Source organism: Macaca nemestrina, chromosome 17 (genome assembly GCF_043159975.1).
Source record: "Macaca nemestrina isolate mMacNem1 chromosome 17, mMacNem.hap1, whole genome shotgun sequence".
Taxonomy (NCBI): Eukaryota; Metazoa; Chordata; class Mammalia; order Primates; family Cercopithecidae; genus Macaca; species Macaca nemestrina.
The window spans coordinates 36,414,372-36,437,367 of NC_092141.1; the positions used below are offsets into that span (position 1 = coordinate 36,414,372).

Consider the following 22,996-nt stretch of genomic DNA (forward strand, 5'->3'; position numbering starts at 1 on the left):
CCGGCTAGTTTTTTGTATTTTTTAAGTGGAGACGGGGTTTCACCGTGTTAGCCCGGATGGCCTTGATCTCCTGACCTCGTGATCCACCTGTCTCGGCCTCCCAAAGTGCTGGGATTACAGGCTTGAGCCACCGCGCCTGGCCTAAGTTTTTGATTGTTAAAGAATGCTTGCCCATTGCTTTTGTCACTTAAATATCTACTTGATTGGGTGTAGTATTTCCAGAATAACAATTTATTTCAAAATCTTACAGAATTAGTCATTTTTTTTCTGGTACTTAATGTTCTTATCAGGAAGTACACTATAGGTTATTTTTTCCCTACTTCTAGACTTTTTTTAATTGGCTTGGACTACTGGAGAGTGTATTCTTTTATAGCCTTTTTAATTCAATGTGTCTTGCTGCAAATAATTTTGAATTTTTTTTCCAGGAATACGTTGTTGCTTGTTCTCTAAATATTTAGCTTTTTCTTCATTGCATTGAAATTTACTGTCATCCACGCGCTAGGTTATCATTTTGGAGGATCGCCTTTTCTTCCATGCCATTGTCGTGCGTTCATTCATGCACTCACCAGACACTTACTGATCACTTGCCCTGTGCCGATGAGACATAACAAAAGCCACTGCCTCAGTGGCACTTAGATTCTAGAGGTGGCACCAGGTGGTGGGGCGGGGTGATAAGTAATTAACATAACAGAGAAGTAAGTTACATGTGAATTTAGAAGATTACAGAGCTGTGAAAAAGTAGAGTAGGGTAAGAAGAATTAAACAGGTATTTAGGGAAATTACTCAGTCTATGTCTTTTTCTCTCTACTAAGATTAAACTTTTGTCAGTGCTTCAGTTATAGCTTTTCTGTTTCTTACTGTTTCTAATTTATTTATTAGCTCTATTGGTGTTATTTTAGTCTTCAATATGTTTTCTTTAGCTCTACAGTTTTTCTGTCTTTTATTGTCCCCTCATCTGAATATTAACTTTTAAAATTTAATTAGTGATCTTATTTTGAAAGAGTTTGACAGGGAAGAGACAGAGGAAGAGATGGAAATGATAGTTCGAAGAAATACAGGTATACCTCGGTGATATTGTGGGTATGTTTCCAGACCACTGCAGTAAAATAAATATCTCAGTAAAGCAAGTCCCTAGTGTATATAAAAGTTATGTTTATGCTATGCTATAGTTTTTAAAGTGTGTAATAGTATTATAGCTAAAAAAAAAAAGCCTATACCATAATTTTAAAATACTTTATGCTAAAAATTGCTAATGATCATCTGAGCATTTAGCCAGCAATAATCTCTTTGCTGCTGGAGGGTTTCGTCTCAGTGTTAACGGCTGCTGCCTGATTAGGTAGTGGTTGCTGAAGGCTGGGTGGCAGTAGCAATTTCTTAAGATTGAAACAAAGTTTGCTGCATTGACTGACTCTTCCTTTAATGAATTATTTATTGATAACATGTAATGCTGTTTGATAGCATTTACCCACAGTAGAACTTAAAAAATTGGAGTCAGTCCTCTCAAATCCTGCTGCTGTTTTATCAACTAAGTTTATATTACATTAGTACAATCTAAATTCTTTGTTGTCATTTCAACAATGCTCATGTCGTCACCGTTGAGTAGATTCCATATAAAGAAACCAGTGCAAGGCTGGGAGCGATGGCTCACACTTGTAATCCCAGCACTTTGGGAGGCCGAGGGGGGTGGATCACGAGGTCAGGAGATCGAGACCATCCTGGCTAACATGGTGAAACCATCTCTACTAAAAATACAAAAAATTAGCCAGGCATGGTGGCAGGCGCCTGTAGTCCCAGCTACTCGGGAGGCTGAGGCAAGAGAATGTCATGAACCCAGGAGGCAGAGCTTGTGGTGTACCACTGCACTCCAGCCTGGGCAACAGAGCGAGACTCCGTCTCAAAAAAAAAAAAAAAGAAACCAGTGCAGTGGCTCACACCTGTAATCCCGACACTTTGGGAGGCTGAAGTAAGCGAATCACCTGAGGTCAGGAGTTCAAGACGACCCTGGCCAACATGGTGAAACCCCGTCTCTACTAAAAAATAGAAAAGTTAGCCAGGCATGGTGGCACGCACCTATAATCCCACCAACTCAGAAGGCTGAGGCGGAGAATCACATGAACCCAGGATGTGCAGGTTGCAGTGAGTCAAGATCATGCCACTGCACCCCAGCTTGGGCGACAGAGCGAGACTGTCTCAAAAAGAAAAGAAACCTTTTTCTTTGCTCATCCAGTAGAATAAATTTGTCATCAATTCAGGTTTAATCATGAGATTGTCATCAGTTCAAGTTTTATCATGAGCAGTTCAGTCACATCTTCAGACTCCATTTGTAATTCTAGTTCTCTTGCTAATTCTGCCCCATCTGCAGCAACTTCATCTACTGAAGTCTTGAAGCCCTCAGTCATTCATGAGGGTTGGAATCAGCTTCTTCCAAACTCATATTAATGATGTTTGGCCTCTTCCCATGAATCACAAGTGTTCTTAATGACTTCTAGACTGATGAATTTCTTTCAGAAGGTTTTCAGTTTACTTGCCCACCCATTTCTTAAGCTGTAGAGTTTAAGAAATGTTTTTTTTTTTTTTTGAGACAAGGTCTTGCTTTGTCACTGTGGCTGCAGTGCAGTGGTGCAATCTTGATTTACTGCAACCTCTGCCCCTGGGCTCAAACAATCCTCTCACCTCAGCCTCCCGAGTAGCATGGACCACAGGCACTGACCACCACAGCCGGCTATGTTTTGGTTTTTTTTGTTTATTTTGGTACAGACAGGGGTCTCACCATGTTGCCCAGTATGGTCTCCTGGGCTCAAGCAATTCACCCACCTTGGCTTCCCAAAGTGCTGGGGTTACAGGTATGAGCCACCACACCTGGCCTTGACACGTATTTCATAAATAAGACTGGAAGGTCAGAATTGCTCCTTGAACCATTTGCTCCATAATGGATAGTGTGTTGATAGACCTGAAAACAACATTCGTCTCCTTGTACATCTCTGTCAGAGCTCTTGATAACCTGATGCATTGTCAGTGAGCAGTATTTTGAAAGGAATCTTCTTTTTCGAGCAGTGGGTCTCCATGACGGGATTAAAATATTCAGTAAACCAAGCTGTAAATGGATGTACTGTCATCTAGGCTTTGTTTCATTTGTAGAGCACAGGTGAGTAGATTTAGCATAATTCTTAAGGACCCTAGCATTTTTCAGATGCTCAATGAGAGTCAGCCTTTGAAGCTTTGAAGCCAAGCATTGACTTCTCTTGGGCTTTGAAAGTCCTAGATGGCATCATCTTCCCATAGAAGGCTGTTTTGTCTACATTGAGAATCTGTTGTTTAGTGTAGCCACTTTCATTGATGGTCCTAGTTAGGTTTTCTGGATAACTTACAGCAGCTTCTGAATTGGCTTAAGGGAACATAGTGGCTAGTTTGATCTTCTCTTCAGACTACTGAAATTCTCTCCATATCAGCAATAAGGCTGTTTGCCTTCTTATCATTCATGTGTTCGCTGGAGTAGCAACTTTTAATTTCCTTCAGTAACTTTTCCTTTGCATTCAGAACTTGACTGTTTGGCTGCAAGAAGCCTAGCTTTCAGCCTGTCTCACCTTTCAGCATGCCTTCCTCAGTAAGCTTAATCATTTCCAGCTTTTGATTTAAAGTAAGAAACCTGCTACACTTTCTTTCACTTGAACACTTAAAGGCCATTGTAGGGTTATTAGTTGACCTACATTCAGTATTGTAGTGGCTCAGGGAATAGGAAGGCCTGAGGAGGGGGAGAGAGGAGAACACCGGTTGGTGGAGCAGTCAGAACACACACATTTGTCAGTTAAGTTACCCATTTTATCTGGGCATGGTACATGGCTTACCCAAGCAGATACATTAGTAACACCAAAGATTGTTGATTATAGATCATTGTAACATGTAATAGTGAAAAAGCTTGAAATATTGTGAGAATTACCAAAATGTGACACACTGACATGAAGTGAACACATGCTGTTGGAAAAATGGCACTGATAGACTTACTCAGTGGTGGGTTGCCACACAACTTCAATTTGTAATAAAATGTACCGGTGAAGCACAATAAAACAAAGAATGCCTATAATGGTACAGTCAATGTAATTTTCCTTTTTGTTGTTGTCTTAGGATAGAGAGAATTTGTGTAGGTTTCGGCCGAAAGAGAAGCAGTTAAGGAAAAACGAGAGATTTTACAGCTAAGGAAACCTAGGGTGTCAAGAAGTTAGCTGGTCCATAGCACACACAGAGTACTTAGATAATAGAGCTAAATTTTGAATCCAGGTCTGCTTGATTAAAGTCAATGCTTTTTAATGTACTCCCTCTGAGAGTTAGTTTGTTCATCATGGAATTTCCAAAGTTTCAGAGACTGGATTTCAGAAACAATAGAAAAGGAGTTAGTAGGGGACTGGTAAAGATCAGGTTGACTTCAGAGGGTCAATCTTGTTAATTATTTGGAAAGGGAACACAAATAGAAGTTGTGGTCAAATGTGCTTTTTATCATGTGAAATTACACAACTTTGCCTTCCAGTGACCTAGGAATGTTTTGAGGAGATTAGAGGATATCCCATTGTCTGGAGATACATATATGTTTTATATATATATATATATATATATATATTTTTTTTTAATAGTCTATCCCAAGGGTTTTCAGTGGGTATGTTGCTACTTCAAGAGGACATTCAGAAATTTGTGGAGTGACTTTTGCTTATCACGATTGTATTTATTTATACTTATTTATTTGTTTGAGACAGGGTCTTACTCTGTCTCCCAGGCTGGAGTGCAGTGGTGCAGTTACAGCTCACTGCAACCTCTGCGTCCAGGACTCAAGCGATCCTCCCATTTCAGCCTGCTGAGTAGCTGGGACTACAGGCACATGCCACCATGCCCAGCTAATTTTTGTGTTTTTTTGTAGAGAGGGTTTCACCATGTTGGCCCAGGCTGGTCTTGAACTCCTGGGGCTCAAGTGATCCACCCACTTCAGCCTCCCAAAGTGCTGGAACTATAGGTGTGAGCCACCATGCCTGGCGCTTATCACAGCTATCTTAGGTAGGATGTTGTTGGCACCAGTTTCTTGTTTTGTTTTGTTTTTGAGACGGAGTCTTGAGTCTTGCTCTGTCGCCCAGGCTGGAGTGCAGTGGCGCGATCTCGGCTCACTGCAAGCTCCACTTCCCGGGTTCACGCCATTCTCCTGCCTCAGCCTCCGGAGTAGCTGGGACTATAGGCGCCCGCCACCACGCCTGTCTAATTTTTTTGTGTTTTTAGTACAGACAGGGTTTCACCATGTTAGCCAGGATGGTCTCGATCTCCTGCCCTTGTGACCTGCTTCAACCTCCCAAAGTGCTGGGATTGCAGGTGTGAGCCACCATGCCCGGTGCTGGCACCAGTTTTTGATGAGGACCAGAGGTGGTAGATAACTGTGCATCTCATGCCCCGATTCATATAGGTGAAATCCCTCTGAACATGCATATAGATGAAAAACTGCTTATTTTATTTTATTTCATTTTTGTGATCGTGGCCCACTGTAGCCTTGGTGTCCCAGGCTCAAGTGGTGGCTCACGCCTGTAATCCCAGCACTTTGGGAGGCCAAGGCGGGTGGATCGCCTGAGGTCAGGAGTTTGAGACCATCCTGGCCAACATGACGAAACCCCCTCTCTACTAAAAATACAAAGATTAGCTGGGTGTGGTGGTGCACATCTGTAGTCCCAGCTACTTGGGAGGCTGAGGCAGGAGAATTGCTTGAACCTGGGAGGCAGAGCAAGACTCCGTCTCAAAATTAAAAACAAAAACAAAAAGAGTATTGGGTATGATATGATTGAGAACTACCAGTCTGGGCTTTCCCCACTGACATAAAAATGGCTTATTTATTATATATTAAATTTCCATAAATATGTAGGTTTGTTTCTTTGGACTATTCTGTTTCATTGATTTTTTTTCTTTAATCCTCCTTCAATACCGTATTATTTCAATTACTCTAGCATTATAATCTCTTTTAATATATGATAGGACAAAGAATAAGAAAAGCTAAAGTTTATTGAGCACTTTGTGTATGTTAGGCATGGCTTTACGTGTTTGGTATGAATTATCTCATGTAATCATGTGTTAATTGATTTACCATATTTTATCAAATCTAAGATGCTTTGATATTGATGCTTTCTTGGTGTTACCAGAAAGTGTCAATGAAAACTTTTCAGACAGACATCATTATTGCTTCCTGGGTGACAGCATTTTTTTAAGAAGTCATTGATTTCTGAGAGGTTAAGATATGAAGAATCTGTGTTTTAGAATCAGTGAAATAAGATGTCATTATTCTCATTTTATAGTTGAGGAAACAGGCAGAAAGTTTAAATAACTTGCCTGAGGTTAAAAGCTGATTGACTTAATAATCCATATGGTTGATTGGGGTCTTTTAAAGTTATTACATTTTCTAAGCATTTATTGCTGATACACAGCAAAAGTAATTATATACACACACACATTTGTACATATGTCATATTTTATGTATATATCTAAGGATTTTTTTTGTATGTGGGTATAGTATCTGAGCACCTTGCTAAACTCTTTCATTAGTTGTAATAATAGGTTAAAAATCCTCTGGATTTTCTGGGTAGGTGATCATATTACCTGAAAATGATTTTAATATTAATATTTTAATACCTTATGAAGGTATTTCTAATGTTTCACCATTAAGTATGCTATTCACACTAGGTTCATGGTAAATATCCTTTTTCAAATTAAGGGAGTTTTCCTGTATTGTAGATTTGTCATTCCCAAATCTTGTTTGCAACTATTGGGCAATCCTCTTTACTGAGTCTGTCTTTATAGAGTCCTTCTATCAGGTGCCCATCCCTGTGAGAGAATATACTTCCTACCTTCTTGATATCAGGCTTAGCCGTGAGGCTTGCTTTAGCCAGTGGAAGTGATGTATGCTGTATCTGAGCAAAACTTCAGGAGTCGTTGCCTGATTAAGTCATTGCTTTTTCCCCCTCTGCCATTTGAACAGTATGTTGCATATAGGTACGGTGCCTTCAGCTTCAGTCCTAGAATGAAGACAGTGAGGAGCCACGGCTGTCCACAGTGGACATGTAGCATGAGTGAGAAATAAACCTTTGTATTGTAAGCCTTGAGACTTTGGTGATGTTTGTTAACACAGGATCAATTATCAAAATTGACCAATAACTTTAGTTGCTAAACATTTTAATTAGGGATTGAATTTTGTCAGCTCTTTTTTCAGTATCTGTTACTATTGTGAATTACATTGATAGATTTTTTTGAAAAGTGAAACCACTCTAAAATACTAGGATAAACTGGACTTAGTCTTGGTGTATTATTCTTTAAATGTGCAACTGGATTTTATTTGCTGTTTTTTAAATTGTAAAATATGCATAACATAAAATTTACCATTTAAGCATTAAGTGTGTAGTTCAGTAGCATTAAATGCATTTACACTGTTGTTCAACTATTACCATGGTCTACTTTGAGAACTTTTTTATCTTCACAAACTGAAACTATATACTTGTTATACTCCCCTTCCCCCATGCCCTGCCCAGTCCTTAGCAACCACCATTCTACTTTGTGTCTATAAATTTGACCATTCCAGATACTTCATATACATGGAATCATATAGTATTTGTCTTTTTGTGACAGGATTATATTTCACTTAGCATAATATCCTCAGGGTTCATCCATGGTATAGCATGTGTCAGAATTTCCTTCTCCATTGTATATGTGTGTCACATTTTGTTTAATCTGTTCATCCGTGCCTGGACCTTTTGGCTATTGTGAATAATGCTGCTATGTACATGGCTACACAAGTCTTCATTTCATTTCCTGCCTTCAGTTCTTTTGAGTGTACAGTTGTCCCTTGGTGTCTGTGGGGGACTGGTTTGAGGTCCTTCCTCCCACAGATATGAAAATCTGTGAATGCCCAAGTCCTTGATATAAAATGGCATAGTATTTGCACATAACCTATGCATGTTCTCCCATATACTTTAAATCATCTCTGGATTACGTGTAATACCTAATACAATGTAAATGCTGTGTAAATAGTTATACTCTATTGTTTAGGGAATAATAGCAAGGAAAAATCCTGTACATCTTCAGTACAGGCACAGTTTTTTTTTCCAAATATTTTCAAACCATGGTTGGTTGGATCCATGTAGATGGAACCCACAGATACGGAGGGCCAACTGTATACTTTGGGTGGTGGTGGGGAATTGTTGGATCATATGGTAATTCTGTGTTTAAGTTTTTGAGGACTGTTTCAGTCTTGAGGAACCACCACAGTGGCTATATCATTTTACATTCCTACCAGCAATACACACAAGTTCCAATTTCTCTACATCCATTCACAGCGCTTGGTATTGACTGTTTTATTTGATAGTAGCTATCCTAAGGGGTATGAAGTGGTATCTCAAGTCTTTGCCCTTTTATTTTTATTTTTATTTTTATTTTTTGTTCCCTGAGACGGAGTCTTGCTCTGTCGCCCGGGGTGGAGTGCAGTGGCACAATCTCGGCTCACTGCAAGCTCCACCTCCTGGGTTCATGCCATTCTTCTGCCTCAGCCTCCCGAGTAGCTGGGACTATAGGCGCCTGCCACCACGCCCAGCTAATTTTTTGTATTTTTAGTAGAGACGAGGTTTCACTGTGTTAGCCAGGATTGTCTCAATCTCCTGACCTCGTGATCTACCTGCATCAGCGTCCCAAAGTTCTGGGATTACAGGCATGAATTGCCGCACCCAGCTGTCTTTGCCCATTTTTTAATCAGGGTTTTTGTTCTTGTTGAGTTGTAGGAGTTCTTATATCAATCCGTGTATCCAGATATATGATATGCAGATATTTTCTCCTTTGTGTGGGTTGCCTTTTCACTCTGTTGGAAGGGTCCTTTCCTGCACAAGTTTTTAATTATGCTGATCCAGTTTATCAATTTTTTTGTTACCTCTGCTTTTGGTGTCATATCTAAGAAATCATTACCAGATCCAGTTTCGTTAAGCTTTCTGTTTTCTTTCAAGAGTTTTTTTAGTTTTAGCCCTTATGTTTAGGTCTTTAATCCATTTTGACACAAAATTTTTATGTACAGTGTGTTTGCTATTAAGTTGCATTGGCCTATGGTTTTCTTGTGCTATTCTAATCTGGTGTTGATTTTGCTTTCTTTCTTTTTTTTCCTCTAGAACAATGACTCTTTAGGTGTGAAATGGGGGTAGCCCTTGGGAATTATTTAGGATCTGCAAAACCAAAACTTTTTCACAGGAATACTAAGACACTATTTGAGGCTGGGCGCAGTGGCTCATGCCTATAATCCCAGCACTTTGGGAGGCTGAGGCGGGCGAATCACGAGGTCAGGAGATCGAGACCAGCCTGACTAACATGGTGAAACCCCGTCTTTACTAAAAATACAAAAAATTAGCCAGGCATGGTGGCGGGTACCTGTAGTCCAAGCTACTCAGGAGGCTGAGGCAGGAGAATGGCGTGAACCCGGGAGGCAGAGCTTGCAGTGAGCCGAGATTGCACCACTGCACTCCAGCCTGGGCGACGGAGCGAGACTCTGTCTCAAAAAAAAAAAAAGACATTATTTGCTTTTTACTCTTGTAGTCTCACAGGTATACGGTGTTTTCCAGAGGCTGCTTACATGTGATATTATAATTGAGCACAGAGCACATACTAGAATTCAGCAATCATTTGTTAACAGATTTGCAAAAATACAAAATATTTTGACTTTTCTAATTTTTTGAAACTAGTTGTTTTTCATAACTAGTTTTATAACCTTTGATAAGAATGTTATTAGCATGAAATGGGTTATTTTATAGTTAATTAGTAACTTAAAATTTTCTCTTTTAATTTCCACTATGGTAAATATTGACAGCTAAATCCATGCTTATAAACAAAAGCTATTTGGGTCCTCAATAATTTTAAAGAGTATGAAAGAGACCAAAATATTTGTGAACCTCTGTTTTAGGACAGTTAACAGAACTTTTGTTAAAGTTAAAGGTAATATATTTGGAATTGGTCCTTCACTATTTCAGTTTCTTCTTTTTTTTTAATTGTTCAGATTTTTTTTTTTTTTTTTTTTTTTTTTGAGATGAGTCTCGCTGTGTGGCCCAGGTTGGAGTGCAGTGGTGTGATCTTATCTCACTGCAACCCTTGCCTCTCAGGCTCAAGCAATTCTCCTGCCTCAGTCTCTTGAGTAGCTGGGATTACAGGTGTGCACCACCATGCCCAGCTAATTTTTGTATTTTTAGTAGAGACGGGGTTTCACCACATTGGTCAGGCTGGTCTCGAACTCCTGATCTCGTGATTCACCCTCCTCAGTCTCCCAAAGTGCTGGGATTACAGGCGTGAGCCACTGCGCCCGGCCCCACATTTTACTTTTTCAGCTAATTTTGGTTATTTACATTTATTTAGAGACAGGGTCTCACTGTGTAGCCATGACCTCCTGGGCTCAGGTAGTCCTCCCACCTCAGCCTCCTGAGTAGCTGGGATTATGGCATGTGACACCACGTCTGGCTAATTTAAAAGAAAAAATTGTTTTGTAGAGATGAGGTCTTGCTATGTTGCCCAGGCTGGTCTTAAACTCCTGGGCTCAAGCAGTTCTGCTTTGACCTCCCAAAGGGATTATGAGCGTGACCCACCACACCTAGCTGGAATCAGCTTTTTGATTATTCATTGTCCACTGTCTTTTAGTTTTCTATTATATTACTTTTTTATCTTTATTATCTCTGTATAATCTTTCTTTGATATTAGTTCTCTTTTAAATTCTTCAATTTTTTTCTAAGAAATTTATTAATAGCTGTAAATTTTTCTTCAGTGCTGCGTTGAGTGCATGCCACAGGCTTTTATTTAGTGACCACATTGTGTATTTTTTTAGACATAATTTGTAATTTTTGTTTTGATTCTCTGTTTTTAATACAAAACATTTAGAATTATGCTTTTAATTTTCAAATATTTGGCCTTTTTCCTCCACTTTTTGCTGTTAATCCTAACTCATTTTGTCTGTAAACATGTCTATGGCCCATGTGACTTCTGTTTTTTGTAGTTTTTTGACATTTTCTTAGTATCTTAATACATGGTCACATTTTGTGACAATTCATCTATGTTTGAAATGAATGTTTTTCCTGTTTTCTTTAAAGTACGATATACATTTACATACTTATGTACGTTTGAATATGTATTTGTGTATATATTTGTGCTTTGTTTATTAATTGGTCACAAGCAAATTGGTTGTCGTGGCAATTTTTGAAACTTTAAAAATGTGAATATCGGCCAGGCGCAGTGGCTTATGCTGGTCATCTCAGCACTGTGGGAGCCAAAGTGGGCAGATTCATTGAGCCCAGGAGTTCAAGACCAGCCCGGGCAATGTGGTGAAACCTCGTCTCTACTAAAAATACAAAGAATTAACTGGGCGTGGTGGCCCGCACTTGTAGTCCCAGCTACTTGGAAGGCTGAGGTGGGAGGATCACTTGAGCCCAGGAGGTGGAGGTTGCAGTGAGCCGAGATTACGCCAGTGCACTCCAGCCTGGGCAACAGAGTGAGACTGTCTCAAAAAAATTTTTAAAATGTGACTGTCTTCGGGTGGGGCTTGCTCTCTTTGACTAGCTGTAGTTTCTTCCACTCCCTACTCTATTACAAGAGGCTGTATCTCTGTACCTTGCAAGCAATCTGAGTTTGTATCTCTTGTCCAACCTTAATGCTGTTATTCACATCTATATCCTTTCTCACTGGTCTACATGATTTTTTTTTTATCTGTGTGGTGTGATAGTTTTCCACTATGGTTATAGTGTTTTAAATATCTCTCTTTTGAAATAAGTTTTACGTTTATGTATTTCAAAACTATGTTAGATATGTAAAGACTCATTACATTTTTAAAAATGTATTTTATGACCGGGCGCAGTGGCTCACACCTGTAATCTCAGCACTTTAGGAGGCCAAGGCGGGCAGATCACAAGGTCAGGAGATTGAGACCATCCTGTGAATGGTGAAACCCCGTCTCTACTAAAAATACAAGAAATTAGCTGGGCGCAGTGGCGGGTGCCTATAGTCCCAGCTACTTGGGAGGCTGAGGCAGGAGAATGGCGTGAACCCAGGAGGCGGAGCTTGCAGTGAGCTGAGATTGCGCCACTGCACTCCAGCCTGGGCGACAGAGTGAGACTCCGTCTCAGAAAAAAAAAAATTTAAAAAAATGTATTTTATTTTTTAGAGATGGGGCGGGGTGGGTTTTGCTTTGTTGCCTAGGCGGGAGTGCAGTGGCTCTGTCATAGCTCACTGCAGCCTCGAACTCCTGGGCTCAAGTGATCCTCCCACCTCAGTCTCCAGAGTAGTTGGGAATATAGGCATGTGCCACCACACCTGGCTAATTAAAAAAAAAAAAAAATTATAGAAATGAAGTCTTGCTATGTTCCCAGGCTGGTTTGGAACTCCTGGTCTCAAATGATCCTCCCAACTCAGTCTCCCAAAGTGCTGGAACCTCACCCGACCTAAGTATTAGAAACAGTATCTTAAGTGTGTAGTCCAGTGCATGACACAAGTGCAATAAGTGGTAGCTATATTGCTACAATAATAATTATATCTGTGCAGTAATTATTATTCATCATTAGTGGCCTGAAAGTTTCCTGTGTTGTCTCCATCCCACTTTGTGTTTGTCGTATTTGGTAGCCTGGCTTTTTAATGACCTTTAAATAGAATCTTGATCGCCAATTTGGGTTTGTGGCCATTCACTATGTACCATTATATTAGAAAAATTCCATAAATACGGCAGTAATGTCCATAATTACATTTTTGAGTTATTGTTTTTTTGGTTTGTGTACAATCTCATTGCACTCTTTTTACTCAACCTGTTTGACAGTTTCTAATTAGAAGGTAATATAAGCTTTACTTCCAAATTTATGAAGTTAAATAACAAAATTAGCTTTGTGTTTCTCCAAAACCATACACATCTGCTTCCATATACTGACAGGCTTTGATATTACCCATTCCAGCTTTACCATAAAAGTCATTAAAATAAAGTTTTTCCTTTATTTTCATATTGTGTTTCAGTGTGTGTTGTCAGACAAAAAGCAATAATCCCTCATCTCACTCTTGAATTTATCAAAAGCTGAAAATAAAATAGATCAGATCACTTTCTGAAGCAAAATTACTTTATTAGTTTAGTAATAATTTGAGGTTACTTTAAAGATAAGAAGCAGCATTTGGAAGGAGATTCATTTCCTGCCTTTGGGCTTTATCTGCAAGAACTACATCTTTAGTGTCAAGAGATTGTGTATTTATAACTGAACTTTAATAAAGTCTGTACTGGGGACACTGCACACCTGACTTGGTCATTGTGATTATATATTAGGTGCCAAACTATTGCTTGTCTCTTGAAAAAAATACCAAGTGTTTTTCATTAAAATTTGGCCTGTGTAGAAAAGGTTGTAAGACCTTTGACTGTTCATTATAAGTGTGCTAGTTGTTACCAACATAGTTAATGATGTTCCTTTTGAAAATAAGTTTGTGTTTCTAGCTGGAACAAACTTACGGAGTTTTTCTTTTATTGGTTAATTAAGCAATAATTGGAAAACATGTCATTAATTCTAGTATATATGTTTTCACTAAAGCTTATTAAATATTTGCATTTCTGATAGCACAGTAGGGTGACTAGTCAATAATAACTTGTATATTTTAAAATAACTGAAAGAATGTAATTGAATTGTTTATAACTAAGTATAAAAGCTTGAGGGAATGGATACCCCATTCTCCATGATGTGCTTATTTCACATGGCACGCCTGTATCAAAACATCTCTTGCACCCCATAAATGTATGCATCTACCATGTATCCACAAACATTTTTTAAATAATTTTTAAAAATAGTAAATATTTGTTTTCCTACCACGATTTTTGGCTAACATTACAGAATATTGAAAACCATATTCTGATTTTTTTCCCTTTAATCAGTATCTTAGACTATATGCGAGTGTCAGGGAACTATACTACTTTCCTCATGAGCAATCTAAAATTACCCTCCTGTTCACAACCCCTTTATGCTTCTCCCACCTTTTGCTATGGTTTTTGTTGTTTGTTTTTTAACCTCAGAGCAATTATCACACAGGCATGTAAGTTTTTTTTTTTTTTGAGACAGAGTTTCACTCTATTGCTTAGACTGGAGTGGAGTGGCACAATCTGCCCGCTGCAACTTCTGCCTCCCAGGTTCAAGAGATTCTCCTGCCTCAGCCTCCTGAGTAGCTGGGATTACAGGCATGCACCATCATGCCCAGCTAATTTTTGTATTTTTAGTAGAGACATGGTTTTTCCATGTTGGCCATGCTGGTCTCAAACTCCTGATCTCAGGCGATCTGCCCACCTCAGCCTCCCAAAGTGCTGAGATTACAGGAGTGAGGCCACCGTGCCTGGCAATTTAAGATTATTTTCAAACTGCATCCTTCATGGAATTTATATATGTATTTGCAACTGTATGTGTATGTATATGTATAGACACACACATCTGTATGTCAATATAGATATATCTGTCTTTCTGGAAGTACGACATCTCTTTTACAAAGGAAAGAACTGTTATGCCTATGCATACAATACACTTCTTTTTTGAAACATGTTCAGAGAATTGTTAGTCATACTTCTCATTTCAAGGCGCACACTCCTATCATCAGCCCAGCCTGCACAAAGCTCTTTTCTTCTTTATTAATTTTCCTCTTCTGATACCCTCTCATTCCCCTTTGAATATATATATGTGCTGCTTGGATATCTGTGTTTGATATATGCGCTGATGTGTTTGATATATATGCTACTTAAATATCTGTGTATACTTTTAAATTATGTTTTGTTTTGAGTACACATGATTTTGTAAACATAGATGTACTGCATTATGTCATTTTTTAAGTCCATACTGCATTACAATATGTATGCCTAGTTAATTGTTTTTAACTACAGCATATACATCTACTGTATTTTACCTATTCCATTCCTTCTGAGATAAACACTTCAGTTCCCTGCTACCACAGTGATGTTATTTTAAAAAATTATCATACAAGTCCCAGTAGAAACCCGTGCAACAGTTTCTGTGGGAGTATATATTTAGGAGAGGGATTTCTAGATCATAGGATATGTATATAAATTATTGTACTAAGGCCGGGCACAGTGGCTCACACCTGTAATCCCAGCACTTTGGGAGGCCAAGCTGGGTGGATCACAAGGTCAAGAGATTGAGACCATTCTGGCCAATATGGTGAAACCCTGTCTCTACTAAAAATACAAAAATTAGCTGGACGTAGTGGCGCACACCTGTAGTCCCAGCTACTCGGGAGGCTGAGGCAGGAGAATCACTTGAATCCGGGAGGTGGAGGTTGTAGAGAGCTGAGATCACGCCACTGCACTCCAGCCTGGCAACAGAGCAAGACTGCGTCTCAAAAAACAAAATTATTTCACTAACCACTTTCTGAAATGGCTGTATCAGTTTACATTTTCATTGGTGGCCACTGTTGTTATTCTCATCAGCACTTTATTTATTTACCTTTTCTTTTGGAGACAATTTTTACAGTACCATCCACAAATAGTGGATGCATTTTTTTCCTGATTTGTGGGTTATCTTCATCATGCTGTATGCATTTACATATATCCATGAAACTGCTGCTAAGCTTTCCTGTTTTATTTTTATATGTTGCTGTGCCAAAACATAGTTTGTTTGTTTTAGACAAGGTCCCACTCTGTTCCTCAGGCTTGAGTGCAGAGGCATGACCATGGCTCACTGTAGCCTCGATGGATGGGGCTCAAGCAATTCTCCCACTTCTGTCTTCCAAGTAGCTAGGACTGCAGGTGCATGCCACCATGCCTGGCTAATTTTTGTATTTTTGGAGAATTGGAGTTTTGCCATGTTACTGATGCTGGTCTCAAACTCCTGGCCTCAAGCAGTTCTCTTGCCTTGGCCTTTCAGACTGCTGGGGTTATAGGTGTGAGCCACTGTGCTTGACCAAAACATCTTTTTTTATTGTTACTATAACTTAGTGTATCTAGTTGGGTGAGCACCCTACTCTACACTTCTTTTTCAAACTTGATCAAACTATTTGTGGACTTTTATTATATAGATAAAGTTTGTGAAATTCCTTCAAAATTAAAACTATTCTGAGATTTGTATTGGAACTGCCTTGGATTTATAAGTTATATTAGTCTTGAAGGAACTACATGTTAGTGTGGTATAGTTCTTCCTTCATTTAGACTTTTTAAATTTTAAATAGAAACAGTGTCTTGCTATCTTGCCCATGCTGGTCTCAAACTCCTGGGCTCAAGCAGTCCTCCCACTTTGGCCTCCCAAAGTGTTGGGATTATAGGTGTGAGCCACCACACCCCTCCTAGACTTTTTTTATGAGGTAATTTTTTACCCCATTAAGGTCCTGTGCCTTATCTGTAGTTTAATTCCTAGATACTTCCTACATTTTGTAGCTACTGTGAGTGGTACCATATTTTTAGGAATATATATATTTTTAAGAGTCTTGCTCTGTCCCCCAGGCTGGCCTACAGTGACGCAATCTTGGCTCACTGCCACCTCTGCCTCCTGAGTAGCTGGGATTACAGGCGTGCAGCACCATGCCCAGCTAATTTTTGCGTTTTTAGTTGAGATGGAGTTTTGCCCTGTTGGCCAGGCTGGCCTCAAGCAATCTGCCCACCTGGGCTTCACAAGGTGTTGGGATTACAGGCATGAGCCACCACACCTGAGCCTAATCATATTTACTGTAATAGTTTGTCTACACGATCTGCTTCATCTCTTCTAATCCTTATAGCTCTATTTATTTTTCCTGTTTTACTTTATTAGACAAGGTTTCAGTAGTATGTTGAAAAATGTCCTTAGTGGGCATTCTGACGTGTCTATCCTAAGTGGAATGCTTCTGAAGTTTTTTCATTAAGTTTGATTTTTGTTATTGGCTTTTGGTATATAGACTTTTTCTTTTTCTTCTCTTTGAGACGGAGTTTTGCTCTTGTTGCCCAGGCTGGAATGCAATGGTGCGATCTCGGCTTACTGCAACCTCCACCTCCTGGGTTCAAGTGATTCTGCTGCCTCAGCCTCCTGAATAGCTGGGATTACAGGCCCCCGCCACCATGCGCCAGCTAATTTTTGTATTTTTAGTAGAGACGGGGTTTCACCATGTTGACTAGGCTGGTCTTGAACTTCTGTCCTCAGGAGATCTGCCCACCTCGGCCTCCTAAAGTGCTGGGATTACAAGTGTGAGCCACTGCACCCAGCCAGAGTTTTTTAAGTTAAAGAACTCTTATATTCGTAGTTAACTGACCAACTTTTCTTTTTGTTTTTTTTGTTTGTTTGTTTGTTTGTTTTGTTTTTTTGAGACCGAGTTTCACTCTTGTCCCCCTGGCTGGAGTGCAATGGTGCAACCTCAGTTCCCTGCAACCTCTGCCTCCCGGGTTCAAGCAATTCTCCTGTCCCAGCCTCTGGAGTAGCTGGGATTACAGGCATGCACCACCATGCCCAGCTAATTTTTTGTATTTTTGGTAGGTTTCCCCATGTTGGCCAGGCTGGTCTCGCAAACTCCTGACCTCAAGTAATCCGCCCGCCTCAGCCTCCCAAAGTGCTAGGATTATAGGCGTGAGCCACCACACCTAGTCTGACAATTTTTTATAAATTACAGATAGGTACTAAATGCCTTCCTGAATTTATTGAGCTAGTTAAGTCGTTTTTCTCCTGTGTTTGATTAATATGGTTTATTAGATTGATACATTTTTTAAGTGTTAAACCATTCTTGAATTTCTGGCTTAAATCCTTTTGAGCAGGATGTTTCATTTTTAATATGCTAGTGAACTCAATTCACTAAAGCTTGATTTAGGGTTTTCAAACATCTGTGTCTGTAAGTGGAAAAGGCTTTGTTTATTGTCTAAAAATGTCTGTAGGATTTTAATTTATGGAGGTGACAAGTGACATAGTGAGACCAATGCCCTTTAAAAGAACATTATTGTTATGTACGTTTACTGACAGGAGGAGACATGCCATTTTATACAGGGCTACATGGGGAAGAACCAGTTTGGATCAGGAAAAGCATAGTTCAGAGTCTTTATTATTTTATTTTTCATGGGAAAGAAAGGGAAAAAGTTTAGTATTGGCTAGTTTGAACCATGTCAGTTGCCTCTGGGCTGTAGGGGTGATCAACCAGTTTTTTCATATCTGGCCCTGGGCAATGAAGGCGGAGGACTGTTGATTCCTGGCTTAGGGGCCAGAGGAGATGGTTTTAAGTTTGGGCTGTGGATTGGCTGATTTACAGTTTTTAGAATATGTATCTGTTCTGCCCAGGTTTTGAGATTTAATTGTTCACGATAGTATTTTTTAAATCTTTCATCTACTGTTACTTGCATCTCTTTACTTTTCTTGATTAATCTCACCAACAGTTTGTCCATCTCACAAAATCTTTTCAAATAACCAGCCTTTGATTTTGTTCATCTATATTTTGTTGATTTATTCTCTGATTTCTGCCCATATCCTTATTGCTTCCCTGGGTTATCTTGTCAGTCTTCTCGAGTTTCTTTTTGAGTACCATTTTAGCTGTATCTCATAAGTTTTGGCATGTAGTGTTTTCACTGTTATATGTTTATAAATATTTTATAGTTTCCTTTATGATTTGTTTAACCTGAAGACTTACAAGTATAGCTTTTAGTTTTGACATACAGGTTTGGTTTTTTCCAAGGATATTTTTATTGCTGTTTCTATTATTTTATTTAATTTTTACTTTAAAAAAATAGAGATGGGGTCTTGCTGTGTTGTCCAGGCTTGTCTTGAACTCTTGGTCTCAAGTGATCCTCCAACCTTGGCCTCCCAAAGTGTTGGGATTACAGGTTTGAGCTACTGCACTTGGCTCTTGTTTTTATTCTTATGTTTTATTGTGTTATGACTGAAGAACATAAGGTTATCTGATGTATATTTTTATTCTTGATCTATTTGTTTCAGAGAGGAGTAAGTTAAAATTGCCATCTAAAATGGTTACTGTCCTTATATTTCTGAGAGTTGCTGCTTTTTATTTATTCATTTATTTAAAAAACTTTATTGAGATAAAATTCACATAGCAAGGCCAGGTGCAGTGGCTCATGCCTGTAATCCCAGCCCTTTGGGAGGCTGAGGCAGGAGAATTGCTTGAGCCCAGGAGTTCAAGACTAGCCTGGGAAACATGGTGAGACCCTGTCTCTGCAAAAAAATTTAAAAATTGATTGGACATGCCTGTGGCACATGCCTCTGGTCCCAGCCACACAGGAGGCTGAGGCAGGAGCATGACTTGAGCCCAGGAGGTCAAGGCTGCAGTGAGCATTTATTAGTACATCATTCCTTTTTATGGCTGAGTAATATTCCATTGTGTTGATATACATGTCATCTTTGTTGTTTCTACTTTTTGATTATTACTCCTGAGTAAGGCTACTGTGAACACTGGTGTACAAATTTTTGTGTGGGTATATGTTTCACTTCTCCTGAGTGCATACCTAGGAGTGGAATTGCTACGTCATATGGTAACTTTACTTTTAACTTTTTGAGAAATTGCGAGAATGTTTCCAAAGTGGCTATACCATTTTACAATTCCACCAGCAGGGTACAAGGGCACCAGTTTTTCCACATCTCTTTTTTTTTTTTTTTTCGCTCTGAGACGGAGTCTTGCTCTGTCGCCAGGCTAGAGTGCAATGGTGCAACCTCGACTCACTGCAGCCTCCCAAGTAGCTGGGACTACAGGTGCACGTCACCACACCCAGCTAATTTTTGTGTTTTTAGTAGAGACGGGGTTTCACCATGTTGGCCAGAATGGTCTCGATCTCTTGACCTTGTGATCTACCCGCCTCGGCCTCCCAAAGTGCTGGGATTACAGGCATGAGCCACCACGCCTGGCCGTTTTGTTTTGTTTTGTTTTGTTGGAGTCTCGCTCTGTCACCTGGGTTGGAGTTCAGTGGTGCGATCTCGGCTGGCTGCAATCTCCACCTCTTGGATTCAAGTGATTCTCCTGCCTCAGCCTCTGGAGTAGCTGGGATTATAGGTGCCCGCCACCATGCCTGGCTAATTTTTGTATTTTTAGTAGAGATGGGGTTTTGCTCTGTTGGCCACACTGGTCTCGAACTCCTGACCTCAGGTGAACTGCCTGCCTCGGCCTCCCAAAATGCTGGGATTACAGGTGAGAGCCACCACACTTGCCTGTTTCCACGTCTTTATCAGCATTTGTGACTCTTTTTTATTTTAGCTATCCTGTTGGGTATGAAGTGGTATTTGAATGTGGGTTTGATTTGCATTTCCCCAATGTCTAATGATGTTGAGCACCTTTTCATGTGCTTTTTGGCCATTTGTATATCTTCTTTGAAATAAATTTGTATTTCTTCTTTGAAAAAAAAGTTCAACTCCTCTGTCCATTTTTTAGTTTATTTGTCTTTTTATTGTTGAATTGTAGGAATTCTTTATGGGCTGCAAGTTCCATAATAGATATATGATTACAAATACAGTTGATTCTTGAACGATACAGGGGTTAGAGATACCAACACCCGTGCAGTTGAAAACTTTTGACTACCCCAAAACTTAACTACCAGTAGCCTAATGTTGACCGGAATCCTCATTGATAAACAACTAACACACTTTTTATATGTATTATGTACTGTATTCTTACAGTTAAGCTAGATTTTTTTAAAAATGTTACTAGGAAAATCAGAAGGAAGATATATAATAAAATATATTTCCTATTTATTAAGTAGAAGTGGATCATCATAAAGGTTTTCCTCTTCATCATCATCTTCACATTCAGCTGGCTGAGGAGGAGAAGGAGGGATTGGTCTTACTGTTTCTGAGTGCCAGAGACAGAAGAGGTGGAGGAGGTGAAAGGTGAGGCAGGCACACTGGGTGTAACTTTTACTTAAAATCTACATAGAGATGTACCTATGCAGTTCAAACTTGTATTGTTCAAGAGTCAACTGTATTTTTTCCCATTCTGTGGGTTGTCACTTTCCTTTTTTTATTTTTTTTGAGACGGAGTTTTGCTTTTGTTACCGAGGCTGGAGTGCAGTGGCACAATCTTGGCTCACTTCCACCGCCACCTCCTGGGTTCAAGTGATTCTCCCAAATAGCTGGGATTACAGGCATGCGCAACCATGCCGGGGTAATTGTGTATTTTTAGTAGATACAGGGTTTCTCAATGTTGGTCAGGCTGGTCTCGAACTCCCGACCTCAGGTGATCTGCCTGCCTTGGCCTCCCAAAGTGTTGGGATTACAGGCGTGAGCCACACACCCAGCCTAATTTGTCACTTTCCTGATGGCTTTTGAAGCAACAATTTATTTTGATGAGATTTGAAATAATTTTTTTTTTGTTTTTTTTGAGACGGAGTCTCACTCTGTTGCCCAGGCTGGACTGCAATGGCGCGATCTCAGCTCACTGCAACCTCTGCTTCCCGGGTTCAAGCGATTCTCCTGCCTCAGTCTCTGAAGTATCTGGGACTACAGGTGCGCACCACTGTGCCTGGCAAATTTTTGTATTTTTAGTAGAGACAGGGTTTCACTCTGTTGGCCAAGCTGTTCTTGAATTCCTGACATCATGATCTGCCCGCGTCAGCCTCCCAAAGTGCTGGGATTACAGACGTGAGCCACTACACCCAGCCTATTTATCACTTTCTTGATGGCTTTTGAAGCAACAATTTATTTTGATGAGATTTGAAATAAATTTTTTTTTCTTTTGAAACGGAGTCTTACTCTGTTGCCCTGGCTGGAGTGCAGTGGCACAATCACAGCTCACCGCAACCTCTGCTTCCTGGGTTCAAGTGATTCTCCTGCCGCAGTCTCTCAAGTACCTGGGACTACAGGTGTGCACCACTGTGCCTGGCTAATTTTTGTGTTTTTAGTAGAGACAGGGTTTCACTCTGTTAGGCAGGCTGGTCTTGAGCTCCTGACTTCATGATCTGCCCGCCTCAGCCTCCCAAAGTGCTAGGATTACAGGCGTGAGCCACTGTGGCCAGCCTAATAGGTTTCTTTTTGTTTTTGTTTTTGTTTTTTTTGTCATTTGGACTTTTGGTTTTAGCTACACAGATTTTGTCATGTGTCTAATTTAAGGTCACAAAGATTTACTTGTATGTTTTCTTCTAAGAGTTTTATAGTTTTAGCTAAATGTAAACATTTAGATTAACTCCATTTTAAGTTATTTTTTGCAAGGTAAGGTAAGGGCCCAACTTCATTCTTTTGCATATGCGTATCTAGTTGTTCCAGCACCGTTTGTTGAATAGACTGTTCTTTCCCCATTGGATTGTCTTGGTGTTGCTTTATTTACTTGAAAGATACATTGTTAAAAGCATAAATGTTTATGATTGCTATTTCTTCTTGATCTGTTCCTCAGTATCTAGTACCCTACTTTGTTCTTCACATATGTTTCTCTTTAATTCTGTTTTTCCTGATTTTATAATTTCTTGTTTTTCCTGATTTTATAATTTCTATCAAGCTTTTGATTCATATTTGCCTGTCATATTTTTTCCCACTCATTTATTTTCAGCTTTTTTTTTGAGACAGAGACTTGCTGTGTTGCCCAGACTGGAGTATAGTGACATGATCTCAGCTCACTGCACTGCAACCTCTGCCTCCCAGGTTCAGATGATTCTCATGCCTCAGCTATCCTGAGTAGCTGGGATTACAGGCGTGTGCCACCACACCCTGCTAATTTTTGTATTTTTTAGTAGAGATGGAGTTTTGCCATGTTGACCAGGCTGGTCTCAAACTCCTGGCGTCAAGTAATTCGCCTGCCTCAGCTTCCCAGAGTGCTGGGATTACAGGCATGAACCACCGTGCCCGGCCTGTTTTCAGCATTTTTATATCCTATTGTATTTAGACTCTTTTTACAGACCTCCTATTTCTGGATCTTTTAAAAATCCAATCCCAGAGTTTGTCTTCTTTTTTTCTCTCTCTCTTTCATTTAATAGGTTGAATTTTCTTTTCCTCGTTTGAAATGTACACATTTCACTGTGTTTCAGTTATAATTTTGGTCGTTATCCCAAACCAATCTATGCATAGATTTATATGTTTGG

The 22,996-nt window shown here is 39.7% G+C and overlaps 1 protein-coding gene across 5 annotated transcripts in view; it reads left to right on the top strand.

Annotated features, from left to right (window-relative positions):
* LOC105476706 (nuclear speckle splicing regulatory protein 1) overlaps positions 1 to 22,996 on the top strand; it is a 67,802-nt gene that overhangs the window by 10,646 nt on the left and 34,160 nt on the right. Inside the window, exon 3 of one of the 5 annotated variants that reach the window (XM_071082613.1) lies at positions 20,690 to 20,816. The exons of the other annotated variants lie outside the window; for them this stretch is intronic. The gene's annotated coding sequence lies outside the window, so the exon portion shown is untranslated. The remainder of the gene's footprint in view (positions 1 to 20,689; positions 20,817 to 22,996) is intronic. 5 annotated transcript variants of the gene reach the window in all.